Source organism: Cupressus sempervirens, chromosome 2 (assembly GCF_028749045.1).
Source record: "Cupressus sempervirens isolate cs-2001-9-10 chromosome 2, ASM2874904v1, whole genome shotgun sequence".
Classification (NCBI taxonomy): domain Eukaryota; kingdom Viridiplantae; phylum Streptophyta; class Pinopsida; order Cupressales; family Cupressaceae; genus Cupressus; species Cupressus sempervirens.
The window spans coordinates 387,016,855-387,034,549 of record NC_143119.1 but is presented as its reverse complement, the minus strand read 5'-3'; the positions used below and the strand labels follow the sequence as shown (position 1 = coordinate 387,034,549).

General features: G+C 32.9%; 1 long non-coding RNA gene across 1 annotated transcript; it reads left to right on the top strand.

Moving 5' to 3' along the window:
* Positions 1-10,480: 10,480 nt before the first annotated feature.
* Positions 10,481-11,048, top strand: LOC149572755 (uncharacterized). Its single transcript, XR_016359466.1, has 2 exons — positions 10,481-10,673; positions 10,797-11,048. It is a non-coding gene; the product is annotated as an uncharacterized LOC149572755 (long non-coding RNA).
* The last annotated feature ends 6,647 nt before the right edge of the window (positions 11,049-17,695 follow it).

Genomic DNA, 17,695 nt, shown 5'->3' with positions numbered 1-17,695 from the left:
CTTTGATCTAGAGAGCATCAATGACTATCGATAAGAGGAGTCTTACATATATTATTGAGATGGACATAATGCCCATGTTCAATACTTCTCTTCTAGATGTGTACTTCTCTTCTGGATGCATTTATCCTCCATCCAAACTGTACAATTGACCAATTTATTTGCTATGCATTTTACTTTCCAAGAATTGTTCATTGATAAGTTCCAAAGATGGTAGTTTAATTTTACCATTTGGCAAATATCTTGATAGTGAGCAAAACAATCAAGGAACCACCATTTCATATGAAAGGCTTTGAAATAACAAAAAACAAAAATTCCTCCCATACAACATATAAAGTGAATATTATTTCACTATTTAAACACCCATGGAAAACATACATTTAAGGCGATATATTTTAATGTTGTATTTAATATATTTATTCAAAATAATACATCAAAAGCATCAAAGTAGTTGAAGGCCTTGAAATTCCATTATAACAAGAAACACATCCAATCTTGAATAAGGATTGATTGTTTGATATCCTATAACAAAAATTGGATAGAACAACATTTATAGGAAATTATCATCAACTTAGACTCAGATTTTCACATTGGTCCCCACTCTTATGGTAGATCTCAAATGTATGTCTTATTGTAAGAGGAATATCAAGAATCATTCCTCAAAATTTGTAGATACAACAATTGTGAAGGATACACTAGCAAAACTGCACCCTTATTGACAAAGAGATTGGCTCAGTTGCTTCCTTGGTACAAGACTTAAAGTTTTCTTTTGTGCCAAACACATAAGCCTTACTCAGCACTCAACACAAACACTCAGCATTCATTACATATCATTCGAGATCAAATGGGTGTGTGGGATTATACGCACAGTAAATAATAAAGGAGGGAATTGAACCCTCCCTGACACTCGCACTTGTTGAGGTCCACTTCAGTAATGGCCCTTCCTGTGAAATTGTTGTCTAAAACTTTTCTAATGAGATAATGTGTTATGAGCTCTTCATTTGTGGGATGGAACATGAATCCAGGAGGCAGTTGTGCATTACCCATATCATGACTATATATAACTAAAGTTAAAAGCCTCTATTATTGAATTCTCTTCCCTATCACCCATATTCATTTCCTTTGCTATTCATGCTTCACATGGGAGTCTTTTTATATGATGATTTATTGTCAATCATGTCCATTTTCTATGAAACAATTCTTATTCTACAAATTCGAGATGCTGGAACTTTTTTGGATGTGCAGGCCATCAGAACATACTGTAGGGAGGATGACGAACTTAATCTCAACTGTTAGACTCTGGCAAGTGATGTTTTATTGTAGAATCTTAACATATGGTTGTTCAAATTTTGTATCTCCTAAATGATTTCCTTTTAGCGTATAAGTTTTTGTGCATAGTTGCTAAGTTTGGTTATTGTATCGGGCATATTAATGAAGAAGCATATTAGTTACTGTCGGTGATTACGACAATTTGATTAGTTATTGTCGATATTTTTCAGGCATTCTATAAAATAGTTCACATGCCTTCTATATGATATGACATTTTGCATGCATCCTGCAATGTCTCATCCAGCTGATGATGGATTACGGAGAGTGATCTGAAACGATGACGCTAAAAAACATCACAATCAAATCCAAAATGAACTTGCATTACAAATGGATTGTGGAAATCTGATATTGTTGATTTTGTATGCATGTCTACCAGGACAATCACAACTTAAACATATTATGTTTAAGTTGTGATTGTCCTGGTAGACATGCATACAAAATCAACAATATCAGATTTCCACAATCCATTTGTAATGCAAGTTCATTTTGGATTTGATTGTGATGTTTTTTAGCATCATCGTTTCAGATCACTCTCCGTAATCCATCATCAGTCGGATGAGACACTGCAGGATGCATGCAAAATGCCATATCATAGGGAAAGCATGTGAACTATTTTATAGAATGCCTAAAAAAAATTTACACCTAGGCTTTGGTAGAAATTTCTACCTTCATTGGTCGAAATTTCTACCTTCAGTGGTCAAAATTGTCGACCTTCATTGGTCAAAAGTTCTACCTTCTTGGTCAATATTTCCTACCTTCAATGGTCAAACTTTTTGACCATCATTGGTCAAAATTTCTACCTTTATTGGTCCACATTATCCATCTTCATTGGTCAAACTTTTCGACCATCATTGGTCAAAATTTCTACCTTTCCTGGTCAACATTTCCACCTTTGTTGGTCTAACTTTTCGACCTTTATTGGTCAAAATGTCTACCTATATTGGTCAATATTTCTACCTTCATTGGTCAAACTTTCCAGCTTTCATGGCCAATACTTTCTACCATTGTTGGTCAAAATTTCTACTTATATTGGTCAAAATGGAAATCTTCAATGGTCAAAATTTTGACCGATCCTAGGCAAAACTTGCATTGTGGTTATAGAGGTTTTTCGACCAACGTATTGGTCAAAATTTTGACCAACTAGAATGTGGGTCAAACTTTCGACCAAAAAAATTCCGACCAATGCGTTGGTCGAAGTTTGGTCGAAATGTAGGTCAAAATTTCGACCAATAATGGTCAAAAAATGGCCTCAGATTCAGTAGTGGGAGAAATAAGGGGACATTGTATTAATTTAATTCTAAACAAAAAGGTTTTTGGAAAAGATTTTGAAAATATCAGTTATAGTGTACTACATGTACACCGAGTTATAGGTATGGAGCACACCATAAGCAAGAGCTAATTTTTTGTAGATTTTGTTATGTCAGATTTTGTTGATCATGATGTGTTTTTGCTACTAATGAAAAATAGGGAGATTTTTTATCATAAAAGAAATCTTGGTATTGTATATTAGTGGAAAACACTTAGTCATTTACAAGGAAGAGTTAGTTAGCCAACACTACAATTGAGTCACAATGAAGGCTGAGCTACAAAGAATAAACATCCACAAGTTCAATATGTGTTGAGCGTATAATACTCACCAAACATTTAGTTGTTGTCGAGATATCTAGAAGATAACAAATGATATAATTCAAGTACCACATGACTCAAGTAATTTAGAGAGGAAACAATTTAAGCCAAGCGTAGTATATGTCGAGAATCAACAAGAAGAATTAAACACGACCAAGTGTTAGAGGTTATGTGTGTCGAGTTATGCAGTTTGTGTATAGGAGTTTGGAATGACACAAAATATTATTGAAATCATTTTACTAAGCATGTAACGTGTTTCTATAACTAAGGAAAAGATCAAGGAGGTGATTATGCATGTAATTCTATATCACTAATCCTTATGCAAGATAAAGAACCCATTAGAAAATTGGAAAGCTTAAGGAGAAAAAAGGATGAATGATAATCATTGATTATTATCTAGAATTTTCTTAACATGGCTATACAAGCAAGGATTCATGATTGAATATGTTGTTGTAAGTGAGAGAAATACATTGATGCGAAGTTGAAGGAGAACCAATGAGTATATATGAAATGTTGAAGGACTAAAGGTGATTAAGCAGTGTAGTGAGAAGATATTGCATATTGGTCACATTAAGATGATCAGATATTAGAGAGAGAAGATCTGTTATCAGTAAATTAGTGTAGACCAAAGGATCATGGTACTATTACATTATAACTAGTGTATTAGGTGAATCTCTTAATAGACTGGTCCTAACAGACCTATTGTAAATCTCCTAACAGAGTTATCACTTAGTTGTGAAGTTTAAATCCTTTTGTAAAGTAGGTTTAATAGTCTTTGGCATATCTAGTTGGAGAGGAATTGTCACATCTTCCAAGATGTTCAGATTGGTGTTATGCATCTTTGGTGGAAGATCTCACATTCTCTTTAGGAAACTATTCAAGTGAAGTGTGCGCTAGATGGGGTTATGGATCCGGTTGATCTTGCTATATGCAATCGCCTCAATTTTCATCTTCAGGATGGGGTTGCAACTCAATGGTATCAAAGAGTGCCCAAGCAGCCTCAACAATAGAGGAAAGGATAGGTGAATCAAGAGGGGCATTTGAATCCTCCTCCTCATGGAGTTATGAAAATTAACATTGATGGTCTTGTGGGAATCTAGGCCCTATTGGTATTAGGGGAGTGGCTTGTTGCAGTTCTAGTGAAGTTAAATTATTTTTCTTAGTACATAAGGGTGACTACACTAACAATCTCATGGAGGCTCAGGCCATTTTATATGCCGTGGAACAATGTTATTTGTAGGGATGGTGCAATATTATTTGAGAGTTTGACTCCCAAGTGGTGGTGAACTTATTTTTCTCGTAGGAGCTTGAGGATGTTAGTTGGCAGTTGAGCACTATTGTTAATCAAACTGTTCTCTTTTGTACCTCTCTTGAATTCATTAGGTTTACTTACATTCCTCTTGAATGGAACAAAGTTGCTAATTGTTTGGCCAAATGGGCTTCTGGTCATGCTCTGGCCTAGAATACTATGGATAGGGGGCAACTTACCTTTGAGTTGGTGCAAGAATTCGATGAACTTGTTGCTCAGGATAGAGCTCCTTGCTGAGCTCTCCTTGTTGTAATCCTTTATGTCTTAATAAATTTTTACCCCTCTTTTTCCCAAAAATAGTCTTATATTCTTTTAGCAAAGAAGATCCCTCACAAGGTAGATCATCATAAGTGATTAAATCATAGCCCTAACATGTGCTTGATAATTTTAGTAGTGAAGACTTTATGGGTGTCATCCCTACGACAATTTTACCTTCACATTGGAGGGTTTCTGCATTACCAAATCCTATGTCATGTGTTACTTGCTTATATGTTTTGTTCATGTTGGTTGATGTTAGATCTGTTATTACATGACATTGCATGATTGATTACATATAAGATTAAGGTTAATGAGGTGTATAATGAATTATGTTGTGAGGCCTCACCCCAACCCATCCTAGCACCGATGACACATTGTTATTTTGATACTCATGCTAACATGTCAGAACATTATTGGATACACTGAACATTGTTATGCTATTTTGCGATGTATGATGCTTACTTTAGTTATTTGATTTTTCCATTTAATGCTTATAAATATGTATAATGATGAAATAAAATGTATGCAATGCTAACACATTTGGTTATGCAAGTTGGAAGGTTAGAAATATGAGTAGAATTAGATGAACAACTAATTCTTAGAAATGGATGCTTTAATTTATATAATCCCTCTAATATGTAATTCGCATTATGCATATGGTTTTGGACCTACTGATGTGTGCAATGAGTGTGCAGGAAAATTAGCCGAGACAAATCAACGGAAAAGCGAAGCTAAACTACTTATTAATTTTGTGCTAACCTTATATTGTAATTCTTTTGTAAATTGATCTTGCTATCCTCCTAACTTTTAAATTGTTCCTAATAAGCCTTTAAGGCTTAGCAACATTAAATTTAAGCACCCCTATGGATAAGGGTATGGGTGGGGGTACTTTCCAACCCTCTAGCCTCCTAGGTTGACTCTTAGGGTCTCTTAAAAACCCTATTATAGGCTGATTTCGAAAATGGGTTGTCCTTTACTTGGGTTAGTAAAACCAACCTCCATCTTGAGTTACTTGAATCCTATTGGAGTTAAGGACCATACTTAGAGGCCTTTTGGGGTAACTTTAGTTTTTTTTGTCACCCAATCCTCTAGTTTGGAGGAAGTCTTGAAGATTGAAGGAAGAAAAGGAAGCTCTTCTCAAACCACCATTGCCATAACCCTTTTTTTGAAGGTAGGAGTTCTTCACTCCATGAATGGTTCCTTGTTTGTGTTCATGTTTTGAATCTTGTTGAATCATGTTGGAGACAATGTGTAGATATGCATTTCTTGCTTGTGTGTTGAGGGTGGTATTGGGAAGGATTTTATCTTGTTTTCTTTGAAGTTATTCTTATGCCTTCTTGGTGTGTTGATTGTTTTTGAGAGATTTTCATGGGGATGTATTTGGCAACACTCATGCTTGGGTAGGGAAGAAGTGGCCATGCTTGGGGAAAGGGCATTAGTTGGACCTCAATAGTGTAGAGTCTCCTCTCATGGAGGGAGGAGGGAGAAAGGGTAGGGTGTATGGGCCCCTACTTTTCATCCCATACCTTGTTGTTATTGAGAATTCTTGAATATGGTAAAGAATGAAAATCCTTGTGGATGTAGCCTCGAAAGGGCCTTGAGAAAGAATGGAAATTCTTGAAGTTTTAAGCCCCGAAAAGGCTAAGTGAAGGTATGGTGATTGACTTCTCCTATTGAGAAAATCCACCTTTCCCCTATATTGGTTCATTGCTGGACCTATTGTGCAACCGGGTGGGAATGTATGTTCATTTTACTTATCTCCTTGTGATGTTATCTCCATGTTGTTTCTTGTATTTTCCATGTTTACTCTTGATGCAATGAAGTCAATTGATAAAAGTTCTATTGTGGAATCCTTGAAGAAATCTCCTTGAATTGTAATATTGTGTAAATTGTAATTGAATTTGATGTAGTGGCAAAGACATCGGGTTTTCTTACTGGTTCTTTCCTGATGGAGCCTTGAACCAGGATGAATAATAGAGAAAGAAATTAATCATGAATTCCCCCTTGTATTGATCTTAAGTGGTTTCAAATTTTGCATATGTTGTGAGAAAATAAATTGATATATATTGACACTAAATTATAAATCTCCAAGTTCCAATTTTGTTAATACATTGCAAATTGAGATATTGATGTTGCAATATATGATTAAGTAATTAGATGAATTAGAAATCCTACTTTGCAATCACAAAGTTAACACCTTCATTGCTAAGTTCCATTTGAATATAATCAATTGAACTAGAGATCATGTATTTCTTGAATTCAGAAAAGAAGGAAGATTCACCTTGTGGCATAATGAACAATTAAGACATAATTTAGTAGATGTAAAACAAGTTATATCCCTTGCACTCTTGAGAATAAAATGAATTTATAGTAAAGAAAACATTATGCCATTTCTTAGTGAAAATTGGTTTCTAACAAAATGTGCACCTCCAGGCTTAAAAGACCTCTCTGGAAAATGTATGGGAAAACAATTTAATTCCCTCTTAGGCCACAGAGAATATTCTTTGTTTTATTCCTTTGGTTGCAACCAAAATCTAATATTAAACTTTTAAAAAAGATTATAGATAAAATGCATTTATAATTAAGATATCATATGGGCATCTTGTGACACCTCTCACCAACAAAACTTTATGCATTCACTACCTCCTTATAGCTATCCTAAAACTAATCAATAGACTTGATTTCTATTAACCCTTGTGACCCTAGACTTCTATGTCTATACAAAGATAAATTTGTGAGGAAAGGCTAGACGTATCTCTCAGGACAATGCAATTAATTCTAATTCTCCTCATAGCCAATGAATTCTTGTCAACCTCCTTGCCTTGACCATGAGATATGGCAATTTGAATGATAAAGACATTAATGTTGTGCAGTTATTATTCCAAACTCTTTCCTTCACCCCTCTACCATCCATAGCGTACTTCCTTGGAGAGAGTGTATTTGGGCTGTGAAATTCAATCATGGGATAGTGTGTCACTTCCTTGGTGGACATCCAAGGCAAGTGGGTGGGGCAGCCTTCAACCCAAGCAAAGGTTTAATGATTTATTTTCTGACACCACCTTCCTTGTTGGGATCTCCAACATTCCCTAAGGTGGATGGTTTTGGGCAGCGCTCCAACTCCCTGTGTAGCATGCCAAGCATCCCAGGGTGGCATGTTTCTCACAGGGGAGAATGGGGAAAGTGGATGGGATAGTCCACTTGTTCCCTTTGCCAAGTGTAAGTTAGGGGATTGTTAGTTTAGTTATTGTTTTAGTAGGATTAGATGTTAGGCTAGTTTTAGAATAAATTCATTTAAGTTAGAATGTTGGCTACCTTATTTTAGTTTAGTTTGTTTGTCATTTAAATTTTTAGTCTTAAAAAAATTGGTGGAATTTTATCATGAACATTTATTCATGGATTAATATTAGTTAGTATTGTTATTAGTTTTCTTTATTTATATAAATCATCCCATTAGATTAGTAGTTAGTAATATTGTTTTGTTGTTAGCTTGGTGTTAGCCATGTCTCTTTTTAGTTAGTATGTTAGCAATTGCTTATTTGTAGTTTTATTATTATAAGTTTTAATTTTAAAGTAGTTTTTGTTTTTAGTTCATTTATTATTTAAGTTTATCTTAAGTTGTGTTAAATTTAAGCATTAGTTGAGCAGTATTATTTTACTTTGAAATTTAATTCAGTTTGGTCATATCTTTAGTTTAGTACTAGATTATGTTAGTTTAAAATTTAATTTAGGTCAATTTATTTTGGTAGTAATTAAATTAGTCATGGTCGTTCTAATTAATGTCTATGTTTAGATAGTTTTAGAGGTATGTCTAATTCAAAATTTGGATTAGCTTCGATTACTAGGTAAGTGATTAAATGTTAGAATATTGAATTAGTTTCCAGTAAAAAGGTATCTTCCTGAAATTGAATATTGTAATTTGATGTCTCATTCATTAGATATGTTCTATTACAAGCTTTATAGATCGATTTTAATATGAACTTAAATTGCAAATAATTCAAACAAAGTTTAGATTAAAATATACATTTATTGAATTCATTCTTGTCATCAATTATTATGCTAAACAATAAATTAATCAAGTAGATGGTTATGAGTAAGTTGGAGAAAAATTTAGGCTAGTTTAGACTTTGGATTAAAAAAATTTTTAAAAAAAGGGTAATCTGAATGAAGTTGAAAGTAGTAATTTATGACATTAAGCCTAGGGTAATGGATTAAAGATGTAGCGACAACGTGGTTATTCATCTAGCAGTGAGAGCCTAGTTATTAGAGCATCCTTAAGGTTGTAACAATTAATCACAATTAGTTCCATTATAGTTAAACCCTAAAACTTTTTGACCCCGTTGTCTTGCTTAATCTTAGTTAATCATGTGAACATTTGTCGACCCCATCATCTTATTGTTCAAAAAAAAAAAATTGTGTGTGTTACTGCCCCTTACTTTTTGGGCATGACATATGCTAAATTATATCTCACATTCCTAGTAGGATTCCAACAGTAGGTACCAACATGTGGCTTACATACCTTAATTTAGTTACATTGGACATGTGGATAACTCATTTGATTAATTGTAGCAGGCGATGACTCATGAGTTAGCCTTCGATGAGATTAACCTACATTGCATTGTTAGGATGAGTTCTATAGAAATGAGGCATTTCTCATTGCAAATATGTGTAAAGAATGACTTTGGTACCCAATGAAAAGACTTTATTTTATTTCTATGTACATTGGATATTAAGACATCTTGTACTACAAACATCTCTTCTGTGGTATGAGATCTATTTCTTTTACATCATATTATTTTTCTTTTATTTGGAATTGCACCGTTTCACATAAGAAATATGAATCATAACTAGTTTTACATTATTTCTTCTCCTATTGTAATGTCTTAATTACCAATTTTTAGATGAATGATTTAATCTAAGATTGTTCTTGATGGTTTTTTTAATGAAGGGTTCAAACCTACATGTGCCCCTTCAACTTAGAGCCAAGGGGTATGATCCCAACCTCATCCCTTTACATGTGCCCCTTCATCTTAGAGTCAAGGGGTATGATCTTGACCCCATCTCTTATGATGTCAGAGCATTGCATTCAACAAGACTTGAACCCCAATGGGCTCTTTATGAGCCACTCAACTTCACCAATAGACCAAGGCCCCATTGACGATTGTTATTAATTTAATTTGAGAGTATGTAAAAAATGAGTGAAAGATTCTATTATATTTTATGACATGGAATGCCTTATTTCTAAGATTATATTGTTAATAAAAATAGGACAAAAAAAGGCATTAGAAAAAAGTAAAATGGCTATTTTATGAAAATGAAATAAATTACAAATTTACTATAACATTTGTTCAAATGATTTTAATTTAATTTACTATTGGAACACATTCAACAAATAATTTGTATATTTTAAAATAAAATTGAAAAAAATGTAAATTTTATAAATTTGATAACAAATTTTAATTTTGAATAGTGATTGGTTGATGCTTTGACATTTAATTGATTCTAAATGAATGCACAAGTACTCCAACAACTGTCACTATTTCATTTTGACAATAATTTAATTTCATAAACGAATCAAAGATATTCTAACTTATATTAAAAATATCTTTTTCAATTTTCAATTGATAAATGCTTTAACAATCTCCTTTATTATTTTTGGATGTGGCTATCTTTCCTACAAATTGTACCATTAATTAAATTTTGAAAAAACAAAAACACAATGAATTTTTTTTAAAAATTTTAGTATTTGATTTTCCATATTCTCTGGCATATGGAAAAAGAGCTGACTTCTTCATTATTATTAATGAATTCAGCTTGTATCTTCTCAATCTTGTGGAAAAAATTGTACCATGAAAACAACTTTATGAGGCAATAAAGGCGTTCAGCTGATTGGCTGGTTTGAGTTGGGTTGAATTATTCCATAAACCTGCTCTATTTATGTCAATATATTCATGGCTCACTTGACGTTGCTCTTGTTGATTTCTTTGTTCATAGTAGATGCCTCAAGCAAACAGATTTATTCTTCACAATTGAACATCTCAGTAAAACTGGGTATCTGATGGAGTTGATGAATCTGATCTTGTTGAAATGACAAAAATGCTTATAACAGAGTTAGAGCCAGATCTAACAAATCTTCTTCTGCAGAGTGTGAAGAGTGGTATGGGTTTTTAGCTGAATGGTTTCTGAGCTTCCGTTGAATGAAAAATCAGAAGATAGATGATTTTCTTTTACCAATCTATTCATGAGTTTGATAAATATTTTGTTTGAACAAAACCTGCAGAAGAGGATTTGGCTCTAACAGATCCCAACTCCGTTATAAGCAGTTGTGTGAGCACCACTAAATTGGATTCACCAATTCCATCAGATATCAAGCTTTGTTGGGACATTGACCTCAAATGGCGAGCAAGTTCAAAGCACAGAATGAAGCAGCTTCATATGAGCAATAAATATGAAGATCTTATGATATAAATACATTGATTTATGGAATATTCCAGCTGAAAATCAGTAATAATAGGCTGAACAGGTTTATTTATTTGTGTAGTTAATAAAATATGGTGTTATGAGTTCTCTGTGTATGATTATTATTACTGTTTAATATTGTTAGTTTACTTTCATATTTATGTTTTAAGGTAATTAACAATAGTCAGTTGTTAGCAAAAGTTTGTGGGATACTGATTCACCCCATACCCCCGCTCTCAGTATTACTTATTTCTAACAAGTTCTTGTGAAGGAAATACATGATTGATGACATGAATTAGGGATTTCGACAAATACTTTCTTTCTTGGTGTGAACTCCTTGAATGCACCTTGAAAGTTTTATTGTGAATGATGACTTGAATGTATGCTTTCACAAAAAATGAATTGATTGCATGTGTAATGGATCAATAACTTGCATATAGAAAAGATGCCGAAGATAATAATAGATGATCAAATGATCTAGTATGTCTCTGTTTACATAGATTTTTGGAACAAATCCAAAATGGTCTAATTGAAATTGGTTAGGAAAAGATTGAAAATCCCAAAATAGGCCTGGTATCTAAGAAAAAAAATCCTCATATAAGAGACAAACTTGACCCTTACTTAGGGTAAAGGATGACCTCAACCCTTTCCTAGGGTGTTTTCCTATTGGAATTCCCTCTAGGATCTTCGAGATGGAAAAAAAATAGTCAAAATAGGCAAAAACTTAGAAAAAAGATACTAGTTTGAGTAAGAAACACCCATGTTTTAGGAGATCATTGAAATGGGGACTAAGAAGGAGGGATAAAAGGTCTTACAAAGAAATTGTACACTTTTAAAGATGATATATTTAGCCTTCACTTTAGCATAAGAATGAATCAAACCCAAACTCATGGTAAAGTTGTTCAAATGCATAAGATGGTATCATTAGAACTTAGGAGACAGAGAAAAAAGCAAGCCCCCAATAGACTTGAGTCCTTGTTGAGTCCAAAATTATTTCAAGAGAAACATCACTAACAAAATGAAAAACCAAAAGGGGGTGTTATTATCCCGACTCACTAAGAATGCTCATCTTATTTTAAATTACATGGAAAAGCGCGTGTGCAAAGAGAGATGACATTCACAGTCTAGCAGCTCTGTATGGCATGCTAGTCAACCCATCAAGGATTCACCCTTAAGGATTTGTGTCTCCAAAAAGAGAATATGATAGAAGACAATCCAGACATAAGGATTTGAGTGTCCTTAGGAGATTGAAAGATATAAATACAAGGGTTCATGCCTTAAAGAAATGTTATCAAACCAAGAAGGGATCAAGCCTTAAATGATTGTTAGTAATCTAAGAAGAGATCCAAAGTGTGGGGATCAAACCTTAAAGGATTTTCAGTAATCCAAAAAAGGTATCCAACAATATGGAAATTAGGTCTTAAAGGATTACTAGTAATGCAAACAGGGATACAAAAATATGGGGATCAAGAGTTAAAGGATTGTTATTAATATGAAAAGGGATCCAAAGATGTATAAGGTCATCAAGAATACCACATGTGTGCAAAATGTGAGTGGAGTGTATGGTCCCATATTTAATACAATTACAAATGTTGTAATGGTAAGTAATAGCTTTAATAGAGTGTACATACATCCACTAAAGATGTTTCCATTGTGAAATGCCCCCAAGAAAAGACATATAAATGAAAATGAGCACATGAAAAAAGTGCACAAGAGGAATATACTAACTTTGGGGTTAGTATGATTAATCATAATATATAAAATATTATGTAAAAATGAAATTTCATCATTCCCTAAAGGAATTAGAACTACAAAACAATGAAGAAAGAGACGTAAGAGTTACAAAGAAGAGTATTTTGGGGCTGACATTATGTAGACTGAAAATAATTATGTGTTATTGTGTTGCATCATCTCGAGTAGACCACACAAAGGTATGTTTATGAACAATGGAATATGTACAATACAAGATGTAACAACATATAAAAGAAGTAAGGTACATATAGAATAATGATTATAGCATGCTTGACTCCATTATCACCTTGTACCAATGAAGCAACAAGGATCATGTAACGCCTCTTGTGATGCCTGTAAGTGCTTTAAAACCCATCAAGGTTTCTCTAGACCCAGATTCTGTTGAAGATATTTTTCATACGGTTGAAGAACTTTCCTCTTTGGCTGCCATATTTCGCTTCCAAGGTTACTGGCCCTCTCTTGCTAATCTACATGTCTGGATCTCCAAGAACTGGATGCCACTTATAGATAATAATGTCCACATCTTCCCATGTGCAAAAGGTTTTTTTAGAGCTAAGTTTCAAAGTTTTAGTGACAAGAAGATTATTTTGTGTCACAATAATTTTTCTTAGCTAGGCAAATTTCCACTTATGGCCAAATCGTGGCATATGGATTTTGATCCACTCTTAGAATCCTTTAATAAGTTCCCTATCTAGGTTTGGCTTTCTAATCTTCTGCTACATCTTTGGCAAGATTCAATTTTTGAAACTATTGGAAATGTTATTGGCAATTTCTTATATGTGGATGCTAACACTTCAGATATTCTCCATTCGACCTGTGCACGCTTTCTTGTTTACTTGGATGTTTCTAAGGGCCTTCCTGAGGTGATTTTCTTGGATTCCCCGAGGGGTTCTTGGACACAATTGTTGGATTTCGAGGGTATCCCTTTTCATTGTAGGAATTGTCTCTTGGCGGGTCACATTGCTGCTCATTGTGCTGCTGGGAGATCCAAATCTAGGCAACCACCTTCTTGGTGGTTAGGGACCTCCTCTGAGCACTACATGGTAAAACAGCCCCGAGTTGCTCCTACGAATTCTGTGACTGAGGCTTGCGTCTATTCTAAGCCGGTGGTTGAGGTGGATGCTTGAGGATTTTGTGGCTGAGGATTGTGTTCATTCTGATCCGGTGGTTGAGGTGGATGCTTTGGTCTCTTCCCCTATTTCAGATGTTCCTCCTAGGGGCCAAAAGTTGTCTGATTCTCACAGGGAGTTTGTTGCAGCTTCTGTATCCCCTGGGTTCCATGGGTCTTTGTCTTCTGAGGATTGGGTTGCTGAGGCAGGGAAGTTTGAGGATGGTTGGATTGTGGTTAAAAGGAATAAGACTAAGTCTTCTGCTCCCCCTTTAGATATGATCCTTCGATCACAAAAGGGAAACTTCAAATCAAAAGGAAAATCCCATGTTCCCTTATGCTGACTAGTTTTTTTGTGATGGTAAACTGGATGCGTTTTTGGTTTGCTGGATACTGGATTGGGTGGTTTTTCAGGCTACTTTGCTCTAGTCTGTGGACTGTCCAGGGTCCAGTGTTTTTATGGTTGTTTTTTCTGGTCACATTTGTTGGTCACAGGTCCCTATAAAACCTGGTTTAGTTGTTTAGCTAGTTTTAAGTCCTTTCAAAACATGGTCGTGCTTAATGGTTTATCTTTCTCTTTGATGTAAAGGGTTTTGGGGCCCCTTCAAAACCTGCTTTTACCTTAATCTAAAACAAGGATCGTGTAAAGAAATTTATAAAAACAATATATAGAATAACACATTACAAGGGAAACATGCATTATAATAGGAAAACATAAATCTATTGTACAAGAGATGTTAATCAAGTGCATCGCTCACCCACCAATCTCACTTCATAGTGTTTAAAGAAGGTAGGAAACTTTCAAGAAGAGCAACATGAAGTATGGTAGAACAAACAATAGTCAATTCCAAACAAGGACCACATTGTGAAGATAGGTTAGTAGGTTCAATACTAAGAGTGATTGATAATTGTGTAGAAAATAATGATCAAGATCAATAACCTCATCCTCTAGAATCACTAGCATGCATATCATTTTTAATATCATGACCATCATCAAGATTATCTTCTTCATTTAGATTAATTCTAATATAATCCAAGATACAAATAGTATTGGGTATGTACAAGATCATGGTGTGCCAAAAAGTGGCGATGTGAAAAAAATAGAGTTTGAAGACGTCTAAAAGCGCTTCAAAATCCGCTCTGACATTTTTCCACCTATCCAGGTACCAAACCTGGGAGGAAAGGCCGAGCCTTATCGGATATCCGATTTGGCATCAGATATCCGATTTGATATCGGATATCCGATATTATCAGATATCTGATCACATATCGGATATCTGATAATCAACTGCTTATAACATTATTATTATTATATTATAATAATATAAAAATATTATATTATAATAGTATAATATATTATTTAATATAATATAATATAATAATAATAATACTATAATATAATAATATTATTATTATATTATAATCATATAATATTATACTATAATAATATTATTATATTATAATAATATAATATAATATTTAATATTGTAATATATAGTAATGTAATATATATATGTAATATAATATAATAATGAAAAATTAATATATTATAATATAATGTATAATAAAAAAGTATAATATATTATAAATTATAATAATATAATATAATATAATACATTATAATAATATAATATTATTATTATATAATATAATATTATTATTATTATATAATATAATAATAATATTATTATATTATAATAATATAATAATATAATATAATATTTTATATTATTATATATATTAATGTAATATAATATAATCTAATATAATATAAAATATAATAATAATAAAGTAATATATTATAATATAATATATAATTAAAAAGTATAATATATTATAAATTATAATAATATAATAATATATTGTATATATATATTTTGCTTGGTATAATAATATATTATATTATAATAATAAAATATAATATAATGTAATGTATTATATATAAAATATAAGATTTATGTTATATCTTATATAAAATATAATATGCTATATCAGATATCCGATATCTGTGACATTACATATAAAAACAAGTCTAAAGCATACTTGGCTTGAGAGAAATCAATTTCACCAATTATTTTTCCATACTTGGATGCGAAGAAAGTATATAAACTTCAAAGAACAAGGAGGCTAGTATCTTGCAGTGCCAATGAAGCAAATATTTTTTGGGGGATTTTGTTCTCTTTATTTAGCTGCTTTTACGGGTAGGATTTTAGCAGGTTCACACTTTTATTTTATATTTGAATAGAGAACAATAGAGAAGAGGTAACTAGATTTGAATCACGGTTCACCTGGTATTGTTCTCATCAAAAAAATAAAAGGTGACTCAAAATACAGCCAGCACGTTATTCCATGGTTTCAACAAGACAAGAAAACAATTACATTATTTTGGTTCTTTGAGAGAAATTTACCTCAGAATAGTGCAGACAGTAAGTTATACAAAAATGCTAACTATGCAAGAACGTAATTAATTACTTGCAAAAAAGAATATGAGTCAGACATCATAATGAAAGTATTTATGTAGCAAAATAACTATATAGCTGGAATTCATAAAACAAAGATTTTTATAAACAACAGAAATCTTTTCTGAAGCAGTAGAATGTAGTTGATAATATAGCAAGAAAAGAGTAAGATGGGGAGTAAAGAAAACTAGATTCACCCAAATCATGGATACAACTAAAGGCATACAAAAACAAGCAAATCGATTGACTTAGATAGCATAGTATACATGAATGGAAATCTAAGCCTTAGAAGCAAAACATGCTTACCTGAGAAGGAAGAAAACCTGTATAATGTCTCCTGTCTAGTTTTCATAACCATAAAATGTGCTCAACCCTGTATTTGTAACCTGTGGGCACTGACATCTACAAAGAACAATGAAAAATCATCCATCGATTAAGGGATTTGCAAATTCAAAAATTTACTCATTACACTGTTTACTCAGAAAAATGAAGTCAGATGTATGCAACTCCATCAACTAAACTAAAGACTCACCTAAGAAATTGTCGTCCTTTAATTGTTTTGGAGTTTTCTATGAACTATGCCCATTTCAAACTACTAGTTTGATTGGTGGTTAATGAGCCAAAACTACCATCTCTTGCTAATTCAATTCATTAGATGTACTACTTTGAAATTCAAAGCTTGAATGTAGATGATCAGAGTTTTCAAAGTTGTGAATTTGCTGGCATTTTTGCAGTGCCCGCACGGATTGAGTTGACATTCCACAAACACACTTATCTGAGTTCAAGTGCTATTGCAGCATCCTCAATCCCAAGAAAAACTAAGGTCTCACCTTGAGTTAGGCTGTCCCCAAATTAACACTATTAGTGCGACACCCTAATGTACATCTCTAAGTAAAAGTTATCCAATTTATTTGTACGTTAAAGTTTGGTTTGGTGTAACAACAGCTCAATGAGTAATGCTTTGACACGGGCACTACAATACAATAGCTCCACTGTCAAAGTATTTTTTGTAGACTATGGACACAATATCAAACCTGCTGCCAAGATATTATTTTCTTTCTTGCATAGGTATCGTGATCATACCAGTATGATCAACACAAGTGACTTGAATTATGTGTTGAAATTAATGTTGAAGTCTTTTCATGCTTTTTAGTTACAATCTATAGACTTACCTACTTACCTACTTTCTAAAACTTAAGCCAACAACTTTTGATTTAAAAAAAAAACTATAAAAAATTGATGCAAAATCCCACAACACTGACTGTTCACTGTACAATCATATGTCAAAAATGCTTTACAAATTTTTTAAAAAGTCAAAAAATTAAACAACAATATAGAAACATTCTTGAAAAAGCAATTGTGAAAAACTCAAATGACTTCATTGGAGAGCAAATAAAGGCA